Source organism: Neophocaena asiaeorientalis, unplaced genomic scaffold (assembly GCF_003031525.2).
Source record: "Neophocaena asiaeorientalis asiaeorientalis breed wild unplaced genomic scaffold, Neophocaena_asiaeorientalis_V1.1 scaffold171, whole genome shotgun sequence".
Classification (NCBI taxonomy): domain Eukaryota; kingdom Metazoa; phylum Chordata; class Mammalia; order Artiodactyla; family Phocoenidae; genus Neophocaena; species Neophocaena asiaeorientalis.
Window position 1 is genome coordinate 10,107,967 of NW_020174013.1, and position 22,351 is coordinate 10,130,317.

Sequence of the window (22,351 nt, forward strand, 5' to 3'; positions counted from 1 at the left end):
TGCGCACGCGCACCCCTTCCGCCCGCCCATTGGCGCCGCGGGCCCCGCCCCTGCCCGGCGCCGGGCAGTGTGGGCCGCTGGGCTGATTCCGCGTGTAACGGGCTCAGGCCCAGTAAGGGCTGGGCGGAGGCATTTCTTCTGCCTACCTTCCCGAGGGCGACACTCGGTTGGGCCACCTGAACCCCCAGAGTCCCCGCAGGTTGCTAGGCAACCCCGGAAGCCCCCAGGGACGTAGTAGGGCGAGGACCTAAGGTGGCGAAAGCGGATGCAGCGGGTGTCAAAACTGGCTTTCAGCTCCAACTCCACCTCCACCTCCACATTTACAGGTTCCTGGGTTCCTCTGACTGCAAGTTGGGAAGAAAAATAATAGCGTAAAGGAAAAAAATGTTGCGTGCCATTCCAATTCTACAAGGATCAAGCCATTAGCCACTGCAATTGACCACCAACAGTGTGCCCCGAAGGGAATTCAGGATGGAGGAAAACAGGAAACTTTTTGTACTTCGGATATACTGATCCTTAGATAGGTAAGATGCATCTCTAAGGAAAAATTCCAAATAACCCCAGGAAATATGGAACTGCCAGGGTCTCAGCCAGGGACTGAAGAAGATGCAGGGACTTGGTTGAGAGGACCATGTCGGGTGTCTGGGAACTGGGAGAACAAGGCACCCGGGCTTCCTATCTTTTTATGTGTTGGCAGAATGAAGAAATAAACATGGATGGTGAAAACATGGTCTAATAGCTTAACAGCCCAGAGAAGGCACTGTTTTTCCAGTGAAGTTCAGAAATCTTTATTTCCTCCCTTCCCTGACCGTGTGGCAAGAGAGCAGGGGCTTTGTAGGATAGAAGAAATCCTATTAATTCCAGGCTCCTTCCAGGCTCCTTCCCCTTTCCTTCCCCTGAAGTTTGAGTTAGTTATAGATCTAGTTCATTTTTCAGCCCTCCCTCTGCCATGCATCCATTCTACCATTTGCTCATTTATTCATTAATTCAGTAACATTTCTTGAGTACCTCCTAGGTACTAGGCACTGTGCTAGGAGTTACCAGAGAAACAAATACAAACAAGATATGATCTCTTTCTTCAACAAGCTCAGTGTCTGATGGATAAAGCATTCTCGTTCTATTTAACCAACGCTTACACTTTTTCTATGGATCTTATCCTCTGTCTCTCTCTCTCTCGAATCACCAATTACTCCCCCTCTAATAGCCCATCCCCACGATCATATAATCTTGCTCTGGTTTCTTCCCCACTACACTGCTGAAACTACAATCTCCATGCAAATTCAGTGGTGCTTCTCCTCTGTTTTTACTTGCCCTCTCAGTACTATTCCTCACAGTCAGCTATCCCCACTTTGAAACACCTTCTTCTTTTGTTTTCTGATGCCATGTACTCTTGGTCCTCCTCCTACCTCACTGACTATTCTTTCTTGGGTTCTTTTCACTAACTTCTCATCTTCTGCTCCACCTGTAAATATCAGAGTGCTTAGTGTTCTATCCTTAGTCCCCTTCTTTGTCTCCCTACCCACTGTCCTTCTGTGATTTCATCTGGTCATATGGCTTTAGCTGCCATTTGCAAGCAGATGACTCCAAAAGGTAGATCTCTAACAATGACCTCTGCCTGTAAGTCCTGACTCCTCTAAACAACTGCTTACTTGACATCTCCACACGAGTGTCCAACTGGCACCGCAAACTTAACTTGTCCCACCAAAATATTCATTTTCACCCCCAAACGTGTACCTCTCTGTTTTTCCCATTTTAGTGACTATCACTGCCATCCATTTAGTTGTTCAAGCCAAACTTGAGGAGCTATCCTTTTTGCCCCCTCAACTTTATTGTGGTATAATTGACATCCAGGAAACTGTCATCTGCTACCTACCTTCATTCTTGCCCCATTTTAGTCCATGAGTCAATTGTTTAAGCCATTTATAGGTGAGCATTCTATAACTGAATGAGAATTATATAACTGGTGAGAATTCTATAACTGAATAGCTGAACCCATTCCTAACAGGCAAATAACTTGGTACCAGAAGTAGGACACAAAAAAACCAGATACTAAAACGTGAAATTGGCTAACAGAAGGTTAAGGTAGCCAGTGGTAAAGACTCTATTCCAAATGGAAAGTTGGTGACCTACATGTTAAGCAGTAGGTAAACCGTTGAACTGCTGTCACTTGCTGGACCTTGGGAAAAACCCACATGCCAACCAAAGTTGTATTGCAGGAGAAATCTCAGGAACAACACAGAACAGTCATGACTGTTGGCTTTTTTTTTTTCCTTTTTTAAGTAGCTTTCGGCAAAGTCCGTCAAGAGAGTGGCAAATCCAGATTAGAGATAACTGATTGGAAAGCAGAGATTAAAGAAATTAAGGCCTTGGTGGGAAAGGAACATCTTACCTGCAGTTTACAACCTAAATTAGCTGAGTCCCACAATTTGGAGACTTGCTGGGTTGAAATAAATAATTTTCTTTAAATACCCAAGCTGAAGCCAGCACAAATGGAGACAGGGAAGAGGCAGCTTTATCAGGAGAGAAGATGGAGGCCCAAGGTAGCAAAGATGGACTATAGGTGGCTTCTCTACCTTCTTTGTTTTGAATTGTCTCCACTGCAATTAAGCACACAGATACCAGCCCCTAGAAGACTTAAATACTCTAATAGTTGGTTTTGCTTGTTTTGCAGAAAGAAACATTTGAGGTATACACAAGAAACTAATGAAAGAGAACAGAGGTGAGAATAAGACCTCATTTTATATCTTTTTGTTTGGCTTTAATTTTTAAAAAATCAAGTAAATATATTAATTATTTGGGGGGGAAATATAATCTTTCATTAGAAAACCATTTAAAGACTCCCTAGATAAGTTTTGTGATTACTCATGTATAGTATTGACCAGAAGCCTAACAAATGATTGAGGGAATCATGTGTCCCTAAAATCTCAAGCCTGGTCAACATTGGTCTGTTCCTGTTTAAACAAGGGAAGGGCTGCCAGATTTCCCAACAAGAACTTAATACACTGCCACTGACTGGGGGATACTGCATATTTTCCATTCTTTTTTTCTGAAAGGAAGCATTTATTATTTTTTCACATTGTGCATTGAATGTGTTTCCCTGTATTTTTTGTTTGGTTTTGTTTTTTACATTTTATTGATGCATGATTGTTTAGGAAAAACACACTTCTGTTTCCCTTTACTCACACACACAATACTTCTGACAGCAGATGTGTGGTTTTTCCCCACACCAGGCAATTCCTTACAACACCAGCTGAGTGTCCTACAATGCAATTCAATTCTGACACTAACTGAAGTTAGTACAGTCCCCACAGGTAAAGGGCTCAGCCCCATGAGACTGCCGCCCACTTCAGATGCCAAGCACAATTAGTAGGTCCCCAGGTTACCCATGACTTCTGTCCGACTTTACAAATTGAAGGCTCCCATGACTCCCTCCTGGGATTTGATCACTTGCTAGAACAGCTCACAGAGCTCAGGGAAACACTTACATTTACCAGTTTATTATATAACACAGGATATCATAATGGGTACAGATGAACAGTCAGATGAAGAAATACATAGGGTGAGGTCTGGAAGGTTCCCAAGCACAGGAGCCTCTGTCCCTTTGGAGCTGGGGTGCCCCATCCTGCAGACACGTGGATGTGTTCCACCAACCCAGAAGCTCTCCGAACCCTGTACTATTGGGATTTTTATGGAGGCTTCCTCACATAGGCATAATTGATCATTAACTCAATCTCCAGTCCCTCTCCCCTTCTTGGAGGATAGTGGGTAGAGCTAAAAGCTCAAAGTGTCTAATCATGATTTGGTCTTTATGGTGATCAGACCCATCCTGAAGCCATACAGGGGCCCACCAAGGGTCACCATATTAGAACAAAGGACACTCCTATCACCAAGGAAATTCCAAAGGATTTGGAACCAGGGTCACAGGCCAAGTATTAGAACGAAAGATGCTTCTTATCACTTATGAAATTACAAGCATTTTAGAAGCTCTGTGCCAGGAACCAGGGGCATATATGTAAATATATGGGGTTTTTTTCTATTATTTCAGAATAGTATACACAAAAGTACCCATACAGAAAAGCATACAGCTCAATAAATTTTCGGAAATTGAACACCCCCATATAACCAGCACCCAGATCAAGAAACAGAACATTACCAACACCCTAGGAGACCCGCTTGTGCTCCCTTCCAAGCACCACCCTCTTCCTAAAAGGTAATTGCTATCCTGACTTCTAATACCACAGAGCAGTTTTTCCTGTTTCTGTATGTTCTATAAATGGAATCACACAGTACATACTCTTTTATCTATGGCTTCTTTTACTCAACATTATGTTGAGATTCATTCATAGTGTGTAGATTTAGAGCATTCATTCTCATCTCTGTATGCTATTCTCTTTTCCCTTTTACTGTCAGTGGATATCCGGGTGGTTTCCAATTTTAGGTTGTTATAAATTATGCTACTTCAACATTGTAGAACATGTCTTTTCTTGCACAACTGTTCAGGTCTCTGTCAGGTATTAACCTAGGAGTAGAACTGCTGGCTCCTGGGAACGCAGATGTTCAGCTATATTAGATAGTGCCAAAAGGTTTTCCAAGTGGCTCTGTCAGTTTACACTCCAGCAAGAGTTCTATTGGTCCCCCTTCTCTCCAACACTTGGTACGTCCCATCTTTCTCATTGTAGCCAAAAATGAACTTGTTTTAGCTTAAATCATCCAACCATGAGAAGCCACATCTGGACCTGAAAGGGGCCTGCACAGTACACAGAGTACCTGGATTCCCAGCTGTATGTAGGAGCTGGCTGGGACTTTAGGATTACCTCCTTTATGGAGTGAGCTCCCCGCATGTCAGATGTGTATGTGAGAAAGAGGGATGCGCATGGGTTTCAGGTAACCAAAGAGCTACACCGGGCCAACGCAGATGAGTTTGAGTCGGTGGTAGCCCAGTTTCCATTTTCAACACCCTTCTCTCTTGTCTGTCTCCACAATGAAGGCTAAAAAACGTTAAACACTCACTTCCCCATCTTTTCTGCAGCTAGATGGCTAGGTAACAATAGTTCTGGGCAATGAGACAGAAGGGGAACTTGGGAAATCTTGCTTTTCTGATAAAAGAGACAAGTGACGGGTACAGACCTTTCCCCTTCCTCCAGCCCTGAATGGGGACGTACCGTCTCAGCAGTCATCCTCAATCATGGACGGAAGTGGGAGAGAATTTAGAAAGGCTGCCCTAACACTGTGGGCCACTGAACCAACACCAGCAGCTGCTTACTTCCAGATATCCTGTTATGTGCAGAGAACTCCTATTTGTTTAAGCCACTCGAAGACAGTTACTTGCAATCCAAAGCATTCTCAAGTGATACAGAGGTCCAGCAAGATGTGGACTCAGATGTGAACTGGATTTATCAGTGTGAGGTCACTGGGGGCTCAGAGAGCAGTTTACGTGGAGTGCTGGGCAGCAGCCAACGTACAGTGGGTGGTGAGTGGCTGGTGGGAAAGACTGGGTACAGCAAGTATGGGCAGGCCTTTCATGCTTGGCTGTGAGGGAAAGGAAAGTAGTTAGAGGGGGACACAGGATCCAGAAGTGTTGTCTTTAAGGTGGAGGGCCTTGTGCATGTTTAAATCCTTTTGGGAAGGAGCCAGCAAAAATGAGACTGTAAAGAGCAGAATGGACAAAACTGAAAGAACAAGGTTATTGAGGAGGCAGGAGAGAATGGATACAAAGCCCAGATGGGTGTTAGCCTGAAATGTGGGAGGCATGGCTATTTTCTGAGAGAGCCGTGATTGGGGGAAGGGCAGGTAGATTGATTGGGTCAAAGTTTGAAATCATCATTGTGTAACTGGGAAAGCAAGCTGCCTAAAGGAGATAGAAGACTTCCTGGCCTGAGTTGAAGACTCAGTTGAAATTGGAGATTGTTCATTTAGAGTGGTACGGTCTGCATAATTATTTGATTATATACAATGGTTAATGTACATTTCATGAATTTTAATTTAAAAAATTTTTGCATCTAAGTTACACATGGATGTGGCTAGAAAAAAGTAGAACAGAAAGTTGTCTAATAGAAAACCAAGTTCCTCTCTCTCAATCACCAACTCTTCCCCATCTCGCTAGCTGCTGTTTATGACCAGACTAGGGTTGAGTGGGGGGATGGACTGGAGAGTAAGGGGGATAAGGAAGTTGTTACTTAACTGGTACGGTAAGTCGGCTCTGCTTCCCCCACTCCATCTGACTGATGTTTAATGCTGAGTGCCTTTGTGTGGCTCCCCTGCTGGACCCCTCACTGCAGTCCCCCTGACATGGGTAGCACCTCTCTTTTGGAAGGCTCGTGGTTCTCTCTCAATATCTGGTTTTCCCTAGCAGTCCAACAGATACTCTTTGGGGCAGAATCCCTTTAAAAATGATCCCAAGCTGGTTCAAGGGCTCATGACTTGGGTTAGGTTTGAGAGGAGACCAGGGTAGAGTCCCCACTTTCCCTTGGGTGTTTTTGTTTGTTTGTTTTTTGCGGTACGCGGGCCTCTCACTGTTGTGGCCTCTCCCGTTGCGGAGCACAGGCTCCGGACGCGGAGGCTCAGCGGCCATGCCTCACGGGCCCAGCCGCTCTGCGGCATGTGGGATCTTCCCGGAGCGGGGCACAAACCTGTGTCCCCTGCATCGGCAGGCGGACTCTCAACCACTGCGCCACCAGGGAAGCCCTCCCTTGGGTGTTTTCCAGGAGGTGGCAAGCCCCGTGGGGCCCAGTATGGAACCTGAACAATGGAGAAGCAATTCTGAGAGTGATGTCTAGGAAGATGGGCCTGAGAGCATCCTCAAGCCCTCAAGCCCTCAAACCCCAGCATGGTTCAGCCAAAGGAGGCAAGACTTCCAAAGCCCTCCAAGAGGGCTAGGTGTGAGAGCAAAGCACACCAGATGAGACCTGGGATGAGGAAAATGCAAAGTAGATCCACCTGACAGAGACAGGCCATGGCAGAACTTTGGACATTAGTGGCACATGCAGAAAGCACAGGGGTGTCCTGTCCTGGGTGTATTTGCCTCCAGAGTCATTCCTCACTCTTCCCCTCTTGTGTTCTGCATCACAAGCAGGCTGACCCCAGTGGGTTGCATTTCCTAGCCTTCCCTGTCATCTGGCTTCCTGCTGGCTCAGCTAATAGAGAGTACCAGCAAGGGATCAGAGGATGGAAGGAAGAAGCTGCCTCTACTGGGAAGGGAGACCCAGTGAGTTTTAGGAATGCCAGGTACTCAGATTGAAATCCACCTAGATTCCCCCATCCTAATTCCCAAGGTCCCATATGTTCTTCATCAACGCCATAACTTTCTCGTAAGAGACAGGATTCGTTTTGTAAACAAAAAGAACAAAGGGTGTCACTCATCCCCTTATACAAAGGGTTAAGTCGTAACCCACTATAGTTGTCCACCAGTGGTGCGCCCTGAGCAGAATTCCCGACGGGAAAAACATGATGAGACATTCTGTGCTTTGGATACGCGGGACCCTAGATAATTAAGACGCACATTTGAGGAAGAATTTCAATGATCCCAAATTCTTGTATCTTCCCAGACATAGATATCTATTCTTTGTCATTAGCAGTAATCTTTTACGAAGATGTATGCTTGACTATAGGTATTTCCCGGCTGAAAAATTAATATATATATATATATATACCAGCTCTGCAAGGCTCTGGACATGCAGGCTCAGCGGCCATGGCTCACGGGCCCAGCCGCTCCGCAGCATGTGGGATCTTCCCGGACCGGGGCATGAACCCGTGTCCCCTGCATCGGCAGGCGGACTCTCAACCACTGCGCCACCAGGGAAGCCCATTGTGCATTTTTTAAGTTGACAGTTTGTAAATTCATCTTACGTTATAATATAGATTACCACAGTATCAGACACTGCATCTGGATTTTAGCTGCTTGTGTTCAGGAGCTCTAAGACAAAAGAGATCTTTTAGGACATTTTTAGAGACTCTGACTCGTTTGAGGCAAGATTTTTAAATTTTGGGTTGGTGATTTTTTAAATTAATTTTTAAAAAATTCTCCATTCATTCATAATGACCCATCACTGTTCATACAGAGCATGAGTACTAGAGGGTACATACAGATATTCCAAGGGTGCTCAGGCATGGGTAGTTTTAGAGATTACTTTCCAGCCTGTCCGTTTTTTCTATGCACTGCACTAAAACTGACCTGCCTGATAAGGACCTGCCTTAGAACATCACGTCATTTGTCCCTTTCACAGTCATGTTCCCTCCCCGCTTCAAACAATGAAATGCCACCCTGAATCTTACTAAGATGCATTGTCCCAGGGTATAAGAACCTCAGGATAACCACAAAGGGGGCAATTCAAAATACTGATGTCAGTAAAATCTGCTTAATCAAGGCAGTGGGGTAGGGTTTTGTATTTCTCCGTCTCTTATTCATATTTCTGATAAGGGCAAAACATGGTGCTAAAAGTTTGGAATTCTGGCTTCTCTTGGGATGTTCTTTTTCAGCTATACTATAAACTGGGGTGCTGGGAATGATACCTATCTGTATTTAATGACCCCACTTCTTCCATCCCTGACTATTATCAAAGAACACATAACTCCTGATGAAAATTCCCACAACTGTTGGTTTCTTAAACTTCTAAGTATATATACTTCCCTTCTAACAAGTCAAATGCATTAGCATTTTTTAATACCCCTTTTGTCTCCCTCTCCTCCCCCATCATGTTGTTCTTGTTTGGAATTTTTTGTTTAATAAATTTATTTTATTTATTTTTCTATTTCTGGCTGCGTTGGGTCCTCGTTGCGGTGCACGGGCTTCTCATTGCATTGGCTTTTCTTATTGCGGAGCACGGCGCGCAGGCTTCAGTAGTTGTGGCAGACGGGCCTAGCTGCGCCAGGCATGTGGGATCTGCCCGGGCCAGGGCTCGAACCCGTGTCCCCTGCATTGGCAGGCGGATTATTAACCACTGCGCCACCAGGGAAGCCCCTGGAATTTTTGACATTAGTTATTTTGGATAAACATTCTCTTCTTTAGTTTTAGCTTTTTAATTTTTTTTTTAAACAGCAATAAATTTATCAAAATATTTGATCACCCTGACATCTCATATCTCTTGAAGGTTCTCCTGGATTTGTTTCTCTTACATAAACACTTCTTTTAAAGGTATTTTCATTGTGGATTTTTGTGTGTTAAACTTCTGAGACCTTGTGTGCCTGAGAACGTTCTTATTACTTTCTCTCATTGAAATGAAAATTTGGCTGTGTTGCACATAAAACTTCAGGTTCAGAGCTCTTTTCCTTCAGTATCTAAATAAAGAAATAAATACATTATCGTAAGAAAAGTGATCTTACAATCATCTAAAAAGATGGGGTAAAAAGGTGTTTGACAAAAGTCAATACCTGTTCATAATAAAAATGTTCTGCAAGCTAGAAACAGAAGAGTAGTCTCTCAACCTGATAAAGGGCATCTATTAAAAACCCACAGTTGGGACTTCCCTGGTAGTCCAGTGGTTAAGACTCCGTGTTCCCAATGCAGGGGGCCCAGGTTCAATCCCTGGTCAGGGAACTAGATTCCGCGTGCCACAACTGAAAAGATCCCGCATGCCATGAGGAAGATCTCACACGCGGCAACAAAGATCCTGAGTGCTACAACTAAGACCCAGCGCAGCCATATAAATAAATACATATTAAAAAACAAAACCCCACAGTTAATGTTCTTGTAGCAGAAGACCGAATACTTTGCCCCTAACATCAGGAACGAAGCAAGGATGTCCGCCTTCAACACTTCTATCGACCATTTTAGTAGAGCTTTAAGCCACTGCAAAAAAATATATAAAAGCCACACAGATTGGAAAGGAAAAAGGAAAATGGTCTTTACTCACAGATAACATGATCATGCAGATAGAAAATCCTTCTAAAGAATCTACAATAGAACTATTAAGTAAATTTAGCAAGGCCACAGGCTGCAGGTCAATATACAATAATCAATGTTATTTCTGTATGTTAACAATGAACATGTAGAAAACGAAATTTTTAAAATACCATTTCAACAGCATCCCAAAACATAAAATACTTAGGGATAAGTCTAATTATTTTAAGCATACTTTTTAATAGTCTTGAAACTGAGGGCAGTCATCAATTAGAATCCTTGAACTATAACTTGCTTAATAAATAATAACTTGTAACCTGCCTTCACTAATCAAGCTTGCTTTAATTGTTCTTGCAAATTGCATACCCTCCAAGCTTCACTGTAGCCTGGGCAATATATCATAAGATTCCTTTAACCACCCCCTCCAGATAAAACCTCTGACATATGGGTCGCTATAGTAATGGTTTCTTATTTTATTTTTTTTATTATTAAAATTTTTTAATTTTTTAAAATTTTGTTTCATTTTTGGTTGCCTTGGGTCTTCATTGCTGCACGTGGGCTTTCTCTAGTTGCGGCGAGCGGGGGCTACTCTTGGTTGCAGGGTGCAGGCTTCTGATTGCAGTGGCTTCTCGTTGCAGAGCATGGGCTCTAGGTGCTTGGGCTTCAGTAGTTGCAGCACGCGGGCTCAGTAGTTGTGGCTTATAGGCTCTAGAGCACAGGCTCAGTAGTTGTGGCGCACGGGCTTAGTTGCTCCATGTCATGTGGCATCTTCCCAGACCAGGAATCGAACCTGTGTCTCCTGCATTGGCAAGCAGATTCTTAACCACTGCACCACCAGGGAAGTCCCAGTAATGGTTTCTTAAATTGTTTTTCAGGAACATGGAGCTAGTCTTGCCCAGTTCAAACTGGTCAAGCACACTGACCATTCAACTGGGCCTGTGGAAGTGTCGGATGGATAACCTATTTTTGTCAGAGGGACAAAAACTCCATCATCAGATCATGCTAATGCCACCATTTTCTGAACACGTGTCTCATGAAGAAGCATGTAACTCAGATACACCTGCGCAGAACACTGATTACTTCACCTTTTTCTTATCTTCAACCCCCTTTCCCCATGCCTCAGACCACCCTGCTTCTTTATCCTGTAAATATCCCAAGCCCCTCACCTTTAGGGAGGCGGATCTGAGACTTGTTCTCCCATCTCCTCGCTTAGCTGTCTCGTGGATAAACCCTTTCTCTGCTGCAAACTTCCATGTCTCAGTGTTTGGCTTGTTGCGGAGTAGGGCAAACAAACCTGGTTTTGTAATAGTCTGGTAATTCTGTTCAATATTATCTGAAGTTATTGTGGTCTTGTCCTGCTGCTGTGTTTATTCTTTTTGACTCTGTGAAAGCGTACCTCAGAGACATTTAGTTATCTGCATGCAAATGATATACTTGCTTATTTTAAGGAGAATAGTCATTAGGCTGTTGTCAACAAAAAGGGCTTTATAGGGCTTCCCTGGTGGCGCAGTGGTTGAGAGTCCGCCTGCCGATGCAGGGGTTGTGGGTTCGTGCCCCGGTCCGGGAAGATCCCACATACCGCAGGGGGTCTTTATAAGAGAAAAGAAAAAAACTACAGACACTCTAAGCACAGCAAGGTTTTGGATTCTTTCCATTTGATATTGGGTGGGGGGAGGCTAATTGATTAGCTGTCATCTAGCAGAGCCTAGTCTGTGAAGTGTGCTGCGGAACGGGTTGCTTAGGGTAAACAAAGGAAATAATTTCAGCCACTGACAGATTCTTCTGACAACTTGAAGATTTTAACTGTGGAATATTCATGCCAGTTCGAAGCTACCATGTTAGGCGAGGTCCATACTACTTCCCTCCTCAGAATTTCTCAGTTCTCACTCATGGTGATTATTTCCTCCTGCATTTTGTAGTTTTAGATGATGAGCTCATCTTTAGTGGGGCTTTGTCTATGGGAATCCTGTGTGGTCCGAGTGGAGAGTCTATTCCTTTCAAAGAAATTTTATATTTGCTTCTATCTGCTTGGTATCCATTTTTAAGTTAATTTTTCAACTTGTGGGCCCCTGGTTTCTATAGGTAGTATAAGATTGAACTCTAGACCTGAGTAAGGGCAGACTATAATTTTAAATTCTCAGGGGAAATTTTTTTAACCAAATCAAGAGGCTCCACCAGGAGATTCTGTGTTTCCTTGTGCATTTCTGCAGTTTTGTTTCTGGTACACGCTTTCACCAAAGGTACAGCCCTTGCAGAGTTCTAACTTTCTGTGAAAGCATCAACTCTATCTCTTCATTCTTGTTAACCCAAGGTCTCTTCTGTTGCTATATGTCCATTAAAACTCAAAATCCTTGGATCCTGAGACCAGTAAACCCCAGAGAGGCCTCCGCCTCACCTTATCTGACTCCCGCTCTCCCCTACCCCGCAATTTAACTCCCTCTTAGTTTTGTGACCACTGAGAATGTTCCCTACTTTCTTGTGAGCTTAGCTTTCCAATGAACAGAAAGCTTTATTTATTTTACCGGCATTTTAAGGTGTTTTGAAAGAAACAGAGTGAATACATTTATGAAAATATATTCATATACACGAAGAAAAATATATTCTAGAACATATTGAATAGAAATATTTTAAATTAGAATATGTGACAGTAATATCTTGAAGACTATCCTGAATAACACATATTCCCTGTGATACTCATAAAACATACCTTAATATTCATTGGATATTTTCAAGAGTTAAGTTTTTGGTAAATCACACATTGGCAAATTGGGAGTAGCTTGGACATTGAACTAACTGACCCTTCTGTGAACTGGCCTTTAGGGATCTGGGCTGCTTCCAATCAGCTTCCAGTACTTTTTTAAAGTACAGGTCAGTTCAGTACACTGCACTTGTTTTTCAGGAAAATGTTGACACGTGTCTGCTCAGAATAAATTAACTTGACTATATCAACTGACTTACTTGGTGGAAGAAGGCAATTCACAAACCAGTTCCTATGCTGACTTTTCTCCTGCCTTTCCCCCAGATTCCCACCATTATGGTTTAATCTTCTCTAAGTAACATTAATAATTATTTTCCACCCAATATCTCACACAGTTTTAATAACAGTAAATGAAGGGATAGACTCGTGAATGAAGCAGTTAATCACATTTTTTCCTATCTACTTAGTATTTTTTTCCTTCCAGTTTTATTGAGATATAATTGACATAGAGCACTGGATAAGTTTAAGGTATACAGCATAATGATTTGGTTTAACATATGCCATGAAATGATTATCACTATAACTTTAGAGAACATACATCACCTCATATAGATACAAAATTAAAGAAATAAAAAATGTTTTTTCTTGTGATGAGAACTCTTAACAACTTGTCACATATAACATACAGCAGTTGTACATCACGTTGTACATTACATCCCCAGTACTTATTTATCTTATAACTGGAAGTTTGTACCTTTTGATATCAATTTTAAAAGAATGGTAAACTTTTAAAATTTTATTTATCATAGTGACACCTGTTGACCTATACCTGAAATTCTGATTATTATAAATATACTGAATAACGCAATGATAGAAATAGAGAAAAGAAGGACGAGGCAAGAGAAGCATTTTAAAATGTATTAAATTGTACATCGTTAAAAAAAAAAGAGACATTGTAGGAATTGAATATTGAAAGCCAAAAGAGCTGAAATGTAGGACACAGACAATATTAAAATTGAGTTCAGAGATGAATGAAAGTGAATTTTAAAACCCAGGTGGAGGGGAAGGCTTTACAGAGCAGGTGAGTGTTGAGCTGGAGCCCCTGGGTATTGATTCAGGAAACTAGGACCCTTACAAGCCATTGGCTAAACAAACCCAATAAACTATAGGTTACAGCCTGACTATTCACATTATAAAAGTCTCTTCATATAGAGGGCATTTTCTATGATGATCATTTCTGCTTTTCTAATTATATTTACTTTTACAAAACTTCAATTGATACGTTACTTTCCAGCATCACAGCCGCTGCATGAACGGAGGTAGTTACTTGTTCTGGAGTTTTCCCAGCCACAGTGTTTACTCCAAGCATTAGCTCAAACCCTCTGCTTAGTCATCAGTTGTTTCACTATTCTTTGTAAGTAATTAGGATAAGTGTTCTCAGGGTCAACAGTACACTCACACCACCCTTGACATGGATGAAAGGAATGTGTTAAAATGAAAGGGACTTCTTTTGACAGAGCATTCTTTTTCAGAAAAGGGTAAAGGTTTGAATCCTTCCGATCCTTCTGGAAGAATGTTAGATTTTAGGGGCTGCCTTACATCCAAAGTACCATGCAGAGTGTTTACATGAACCTCTCTATACTGATTGATGGCTCATCCTTTACTGTTTGGAGGTAGAGTGGGTGAAGAGGAGATTAAAGCAGGTCCATTTTAGATGCCATCCTTTGGGTTTATTACCAGAATTGCCAAGAGGATTTTAATAAACAACTTTCTCCCATCCAAGTTTAAGGAGAGAGTTCATTGTAAAATGCTATTGTGTACTTTGTCTTATTTTTCTTGGAAGGTCCTTATAAACTTGCTCCATATCTGCTCAAAATGCTTCAAGAAATGCTCATGGGCTTCCCTGGTGATGCAGTGGTTAAGAATCCGCCTGCCAATGCAGGGGACACGGGTTCGAGCCCTGGTCCAGGAAGATCCCACATGCCGCGGAGCAGCTAAGCCCGTGTGCCACAACTACTGAGCCTGCACTCTGGAGCCTGTGAGCCACAACTACTGAGCCCATGTGCCACAACTACTGAGCCTGCGCTCTAGAGCCCATGCTCCACAACGAGAAGCCACCACAATGAGAAGCCTGTGCACTGCAACGAAGAGTATAGCCCCTGCTCTCCGCAACTAGAGAAAGCCCACGCACAGCAACGAAGACCCAATGCAGCCAAAAATTAAAAATTAAAAAAAAAAATGCTCACATACTTTTTATCCTTTGTGATCAAAACCTTTCCTCTGGTGTTCTGAGTGGCTTGGTGAGGCCAATCCAGAGTCGATCAGAGGTATGTATTATCTACACCTGCAACCTATGATGGACGGAGACCACATCTAGGTACATACTGGGGATGGGGACTTCCCTGGTGGCGCAGTGAATAAGACTCCACGCTCCCAATGCAAGGAGCCCGGATTCGATCCCTGGTCAGTAAACTAGATGCCACATGCATGCTGCAACTAAAAGTTTGCATGCCACAACTAAGGAGCCCACGTGCCGCAATTAAGGAGCCCACCTGCTGCACCTAAGGAGCCAGCAAGCCGTAACTAAGGAGACAGCAAGCTGTAACTAAGGAGCCTGCAAGCTGCAGCAACTTAACACCAGCACATCTAACTAAATAAATAAATAAATACTGGGGACACAAGAAAGTGTGAGCCTGAAGCAGAGCTGAAGGCACTGTAGTCTTCCTGTGGACTGGACAGCAGACGGCTGCGCAGCCCCTGGCTCTCAGAGTCAGGCAGGATGGCTGCAGCTCCAAGGTTGGAGGCCCAGCTGCAGGAGGGAGAGGTCCCAGGGTCAGGGGGAACAGCTCCTCTACTCTGCCTATCTTCCTCTCCCTGCTGACTCAGCCAGGTTTGGGCTTGCCCAGGGCTCAGTTCATTACCTCCTTATCTTTACAACTTTAGTTCCACAGTTTACAAGCAAATTCTTTCTGGGTTTCTTAGCTGAAATCCCTGGGAAGAAGAATCTGGTTGAGGCCATTTTTGTGCGTCAAGCCATCCATAACAGCTAATTGGTCCATGAGTGGCCTGGCTTCCCTTGGAGCAGGAGCCCCCTCTTCTGTCTTGTGGTCACTCGTATCTAAATTCACAAGGTTCCCTGGCATGGAATGACCTGCTTAGGCATGGTTTGGGGCTATGAATGAGTGGGGCAGATTCTCCTAGGAGGGAGGAGAGTGACTGATCAGGCCTGAAGCAGCCCTGATGGTGGCCTCTCAAAGTCCCTTGGGGAAGTATCTCCTTCAGCCTTTACTCCTGTCAGGGCCCACCTATACCCTGGGGCCTGGGGAAGGAACAGGCCTCTCACAGTCTGCTCTGGAGCCCACTTGTTTTAGCCTGGATTAAAAACTGAGCCTGGGGCAAAACTTAACTAAGATTTTATTGGGAAATCAACATGGAAACTTGGGCAAAGAGAGCGTGTATTGCCTAAATAACTAGCATGTGTCGTAACCTAATGCAAAATTTGCTCGACATTGTTACAAATCAAAGAAAGGCTTAATTCTTAATTTTGGCTTATTAGACTGGCAAAAAGGTAAATATCCAGTGTTAGGAGGGTATAGGGAAAATGTAAGAGAGGGTATACTCTCACAATGGAAATGCTCACCAAAAGCCTTGAAAAGGTGCATGCTGTCCAACCCAGCAATTTCATTTGTAGTAGGGATTTGAAAATTCACATGATACTCCCTAGTATGAAACACAAATGCAGCCCTTTGGTTTTCTACAACTGATCTTATTTCCTCTAAAGCAGCTATCTTGATGGAAAGTGAGAGAAAACTATATTTAGTCCACTCCACTAAATCACAGTTTAATTAAATAATGTAAGCTGTCCATTTAGATCCTCAGTCTACCCAGGGAATTGCTCAGTCTCTTAGCTTTTCTTAGCTTTTCTCTCTTCTCCTATTTCACTGCAAGATACTTTTAGGTATATAGGTGATGGGAGGGCTTACATATCCTTACGGTGGAAGGGAAAAGCCTCCTTGGAGTTCATGTATGTTACAATCCCATTTTAGTTATTAACAAAGAGTGCAAGTGTGTCAAAGAAAAAAAGTGTAAAGCTACATAGCAAATTCGACCTTTGAGTTATCTCTGGGAGGTGGGATTGCCCTGGGTCACTGCATTCTTTTACATTTATGTATTAGTTCAATTTTATAAGAAGCATACATTCATTTTGTAATCAGAAAAAATAATGATGTTTTTGTTCCAGTAAAAAACAAATAAGTACGACGAAGGATGTTAAGAGGGAAATTTTGATTGAAATGCCAAGATATGATAGTTACTGATCATCAAAGGTGTGAGTGGACCACAAAGATGCAGATCTTCAAAGGAAATTTTCAAAATCTGGTTACCTGTCTCTTGGTCCTCTCATCTAGGGAATCCCTCACCCAGAAAGATGATATAGGAGAGTCAGAAGAAGAGAAGGTTGCAGGGAGGCCGATTTTGAGGGGAGGATTTCTTTGGGAAAATCTGAGGAGTTACCTGCTCCCTCCACTCCAGTCTAGTGAGAGAGGCCTCAAGGAGACTGACCACTGAAGGAACTTGATGTGGCCTCTGCCGCCACTGGCTGGCCCTGGAAAGCTAAGCAGCCTTGGCAGACAGAAGAGGATCTGGGCATGAACCGCTCTACCCTCAGAGTACAGGTCAAAGGAGACAAGAATTCTGGGGACCAGATGAGGAGGGGGCAGAGGCAATGTCCACCTGGGGTGAAGCCTGACCAGGAGGGTGGCCAGTCTCTCAAAAGAGACTCAGCCGTTAGAGGCCGGGAGGCAACTGCTGCAGCAGAGGCTGTGGGAAGCAGAGGAGCAGGAGGAGAGGGAGCTGGGTCTGAGGAACCCAGAAGGGGGAATCTCCCAGGAGTCTCCCATGAAAGCCCCTAGGAGTCAAGCTTTAAACATCTGCCAGGAATCTATGGGTCCTCAGGTGTAGAACTTATAAATCCATTCTACCAGGAACTTTCCTATCCCCCTTCCCTCTGCTCCTTTTCCAACTTCAACCTTAAAGGTCAGAAGCAGCAGCAAGATGAGGAGGAAGAGAGTAAGAAAGAGAAGAAACTGAACACAGCCTCCTCCAAGGCTGCAGACCACCCACCTGCCATTGACCCTAGCTTTGTGGGAGTGGGAGAGAAATATTATCTTTGAATGAGGATTTAAACATTGATTAATTAAGTCCACATTTGTGACTTAAAGTGACCCCTGGACTTTTACCTAAGGATGCACAGAAAAATTTATGAGCTTGACAGGACTTTTACACATGGCCAGGAAAAGACCATCCTGACCCCCACTGGAAGTCGTTAGAAAGCCATGGAAGGGGACTTCCCTGGTGGCACAGCGGTTAAGAATCTGCCCGCCAATGCAGGGGACACACGTTCAATCCCTGGTCCGGGAAGATCCCACGTGCCGCAGGGCAACTAAGCCCACGAGCCACAACTACTGAGCCCACGTGCTGCAACTACTGAAGCCCACACACCTGGAGCCCATGCTCTGCAACAAGAGAAGCCACCTGAATGAGAAGCCCGTGGACCACAACGAAGAGTAGCCCCCACTTGCTGCAACTAGAGAAAGGCCCGCGCACAGCAACAAAGACCCAACGAAACCAAAATAAATAAATTAATTAATTTTTTAAAATGTAGAAACAAACTTAAAAAAAAAAAAGAGCCATGGAAGGGATGGACTTGGAAGGTATTATTATGCTAAGTGAAATAAGTCAGACAGAGAAAGACAAATACTGTATGATATCACTTATATGTGAAATCTAAAAAATAAAACAAACTAGTGAATATAACAAAGAAGAAGCAGACTCACAGATATAGAGGACAAACTAGTGGTTACCAGTGGGGAGAGGGAAGGAGGGAGGGACAAGATAGGGTTAGAGGATTAAGAGATACAAAGTATTATGTATAAAATAAATAAGCTACAAGGATATATAGTACAACACAGGGAATATAGCCAATATTTTATAATTATAAATGGAATATAACCTTTAAAAATTGTGAATCACTGTGTTGTACACCTGAAACATATAACATTGTATGTCAACTATACCTCAAATTTTTAAAAAGTCAGTGGAGGACAAAAATAAAGTGGCTTTGACAAATACAACTCACAAGTCCTGTGTGTTCAACATACTGGTTGTACAAGATTCCTTTCTTAGAAACCACTCTGCCTTGAGTTCCTAGATACACTGAAACAGTACCACTTAGATGTCAGCAAGAGTCCCTCATTCTTTGGAGGGCTGGGTAATTCCACAGCCTGGAAAAGTTTGTTTGTTTGTTTTTTCTAACAAAAGACTATTCATATGAACAGGTTTAATGTAACATGAAATGTAAAAGATTCGAACCAGTAGTGAAGTATCTAATTCTTATTTCAACTTAAAAAAATAATTAAAATAAATAAAATCAAAATAGGATAGTGACCAGAATAATAGTACCATTATAATCACATTAAATAGAAAAGCTTCTATCAACATTTTAAGAATGTAATAAATGCAGTATGATACATTTTAAAATACTCCACTCAAATTTGTAATCCATTTTCATAAAAATGTTACTCAGAAGAGAGGCTTGGACACCCCTGGAAAAATGAGAAATCAGCTTAGAAATACATAATATGCCAGGATTTACTAATTCACGGTTAAAAAGTACCTTATATTTCTCTTAGATATTTTAAACAAATGAATAATTATATTTCACATGTAAGACAGGTGGTACTTCAGCTACATTAGAATTATATCAACTTTTAGATGTACATTTAAATTGTCACATTTTATAAGAAGTTAATTTTCATTTCTCCTTATTTTAAAGGCTCACCAGGTTTGCCAGTATAGTATTAGGATCAGCAAATGTTGGACTGAACTACATTTAGTTATAATATGTCTAACATCCAATTTCACGTAATATATGTGAAATGATACACCCCTAAGTGGTATTTAGATATATTTCTTTGAAAAAAATATTAATTTTATGAATGTGATAAGAAACAGCCTTATTCACTGTATGCTTTTTTTTTTTAATGAGCAGTACAGATAGCAGACATATAACTTCTTACTACCTATACTGACTACTAAGAAATAAAGCCGAACTTTAGAAAAATACAATGCAAGAAAAGATTCAAGTTAAAAAACTGGCCCCCCAGGGAAGCCCTGCTTTTTTTTTTTAATGAACAGTACAGATAGCAGACATATAACTTCTTACTACCTATACTGACTACTAAGAAATAAAGCCGAACTTTAGAAAAATACAGTGCAAGAAAAGATTCAAGTTAAAAATATACTCCTTTGGGGGCTTCCCCGGTGGCGCAGTGGTTGAGAGTCCGCCTGCCGATGCTAGGGGATGTGGGTTCGTGCCCCGGTCGGGGAAGATCCCACATGCCGAAAAAAAAAAAAAAAAAAAAAAAAACAAAAAAACAAAAAAATATACTCCTTTGGTTAAAAATCATCCCCTTAACAATTTCATCTGTAATCTAAACTCAGCATGTCTCACCAGCCCAAAGTAATCTTCTAAATGTCACTATACTTGTATTACAGTGTTTTTTTCAATCCAGTATTTATGGAGGTCCCTGGGTTGCAGCAACAAAATATTTTAACTCTAGGAAGAGAGTGTAGCCTTGTTGCATCAGCTCCTTTGACAGATGTCTTTCTTAAAAGGTTTTACTTTAGAAACCTCTGACACATGTAGTTTTCTTCAGCTATATCCAAGCTTTTTATAGAAACCAGCGTTTTGTGGTAGACATTCAAGGGTAATCTTAAAACAGTTCAGGTTCTTGCTTAGCAAAGTAAGGGTTGATAATAACAATTTGCCAAGCTGCTTTCCTCTGCATTCATCACTAACAACAACATCTTCTACTCTTCCTCTCTTTGCACAGGAATGGATGAATTTATGTTCTATTATCAGAGTTGCTGTAGCAACTATCTGTCCTAAAGTTACATCTTCCACAACTGTAACATAATAATCCCCAGATTACTTCATGTGCTCAAAAGATTTCATAAATTGTTCCAGGTTGACAACTCCAGTCTCTGTCAGCTGACCTAGTAGCTTAAAAAAACCTCTACTTAAATCAGCAGTACAAAGAGGCCTCAAAACCAAACCTTCTCCGGGATGTGTTGGGGAAATGGCTAGAGAAAATGTAGCTGTATTCTGACTCCAATCCACTTCTTTGAGTAGACTTGGGTCAAACATAGGCATTTCATCAGGTTTCATCTTTGCAGTAAGGTCTGTATAGACCTGCAGTCGGCGCTCCTCTCCAGGCCCATCAGATTCTCACCCACCCGGGTACACAGCACTAGATCCACATCTGGCTTCAGCGGCCGCCCCACCTCCTCCACCTCCGGCTCTACAGTCTCCCGCAAGGCTGCTGCTCCACTAGCTGCCGCCAGGACGTGGCAGCACCGACATCTCCAGCCCGCCCCTCCACAGCCTGGAAAAGTTTGATCTTGTCCAATAATTTCTCTTCATTCCCAGAAATTTCCCAGAAACTCACCTGAGATGCCCCTAGCCTCTTATTTCTGTGTCTATTTTGCTTTCCACTCTTTCCTCTCATCAGCCGGGATGCAGAAATAGCAGCTCTTAGCTCCATAGAAGAATCTCCTCACACAAAGAGCAGTTGTGAGTAGTGGAGACCTAACTGAAGTTTTTCCATCTCCTCAAAGTGGGGCAGTGTTTGATGGTCAAGGAGGTTTCTTTAGTAAAAGTTCAGTTGAGTTCCACAACATTTATTGAGTGACTGCTATTACCAGGTACTGTGATAAATGCTGGAGAACAGAGTAAATAATATTCTCTATCCTCAAGATATGTATAGTCTAGCTGGAGAGAGAATGTAAGAGAACAGGTAAATGCCTGTTAGAGCCCAGGTTGCCATGGCAGCACACAGCGGCCAGGGGGTGGGGCATGTAAACAAGCCTAAGGTGATTATGGGGGGAGTCAAGGAAGATGTCCCTCTGTGATAGAATAGAAGAGTGATAAAATAGCAGACTGGAAAGAGAATCAAATAAAAATTTGAGAACAAAAAAATACAATAAGAGATGTTAAAAACTCAAGGGATGGGTTCAACAACAGTCTAGACACATGAGAAGAAAGAGTCAATGAATCAGAAAACATGGTAGAGGAAACTATCTAGAATGAAGTAAAGAGAGACAACAAGAGAGAAAATACAAAAGCAAGGGTAAGAGACACAGAATACAGTGAGAAGGTCTTACTTATACCTACATGGAGTCTACTTGGAGCCAAGAATGAGCAGAGACAGTATTTGAAGATAATAACTAAGAATTTTCCAGAACTGATAAAAGACTTCAAGCTCAGAATCAAGAAGAGCAACAAATTCCAAGATAATTTAATTAAATCTATTCTTGGAACATTAAAATAAATCTGCAAAAATTAAACCAAAAAAATATTAAAGATAAGCAGAAGAGAAGAAATATTATTTTCAAAGGAGCAACAGACAGCTGACTTCTCAACAGCAACAATGGAAGCCAGAGAACAGTGTAATATTGTCTAAGTGCTAAAAGAAAATTGCTAGTCCAAAATTCTATATCCAGCTAAACCATCCTTCAAGATGGTTTAGCTGGATATAGACATGAAAAAGTTAAAAAAAAAAAAGAATAAAGATGAGAAGACTTTTTTTTTTTTTTTGGCTACACTGTGCAGAATGCAGGATCTTAGTTCCCTGACCAGGGATTGAACCTGTGGAAGTGCAGAGTCTTAACCACTGGACCACCAGGGAAGTCTGAGAAGACATTTTTAGACAAACAAAAACTGAGTGATTTATCAACTAGCAGAAACACTCTATTAATTT

The 22,351-nt window shown here is 42.3% G+C and overlaps 1 long non-coding RNA gene and 1 pseudogene across 1 annotated transcript; one reads left to right on the forward strand and one right to left on the reverse strand.

Moving 5' to 3' along the window:
• Positions 1 to 118: 118 nt before the first annotated feature.
• Positions 119 to 11,168, forward strand: LOC112405228 (uncharacterized). The gene is made up of 3 exons (XR_003004290.1): positions 119 to 524; positions 2,672 to 2,719; positions 10,711 to 11,168. It is a non-coding gene; the product is annotated as an uncharacterized LOC112405228 (long non-coding RNA).
• A 9,042-nt stretch (positions 11,169 to 20,210) lies between these two features.
• LOC112405226 (glucosamine 6-phosphate N-acetyltransferase pseudogene) lies at positions 20,211 to 20,884 on the reverse strand (annotated as a pseudogene).
• Between the last annotated feature and the right edge of the window lie 1,467 nt (positions 20,885 to 22,351).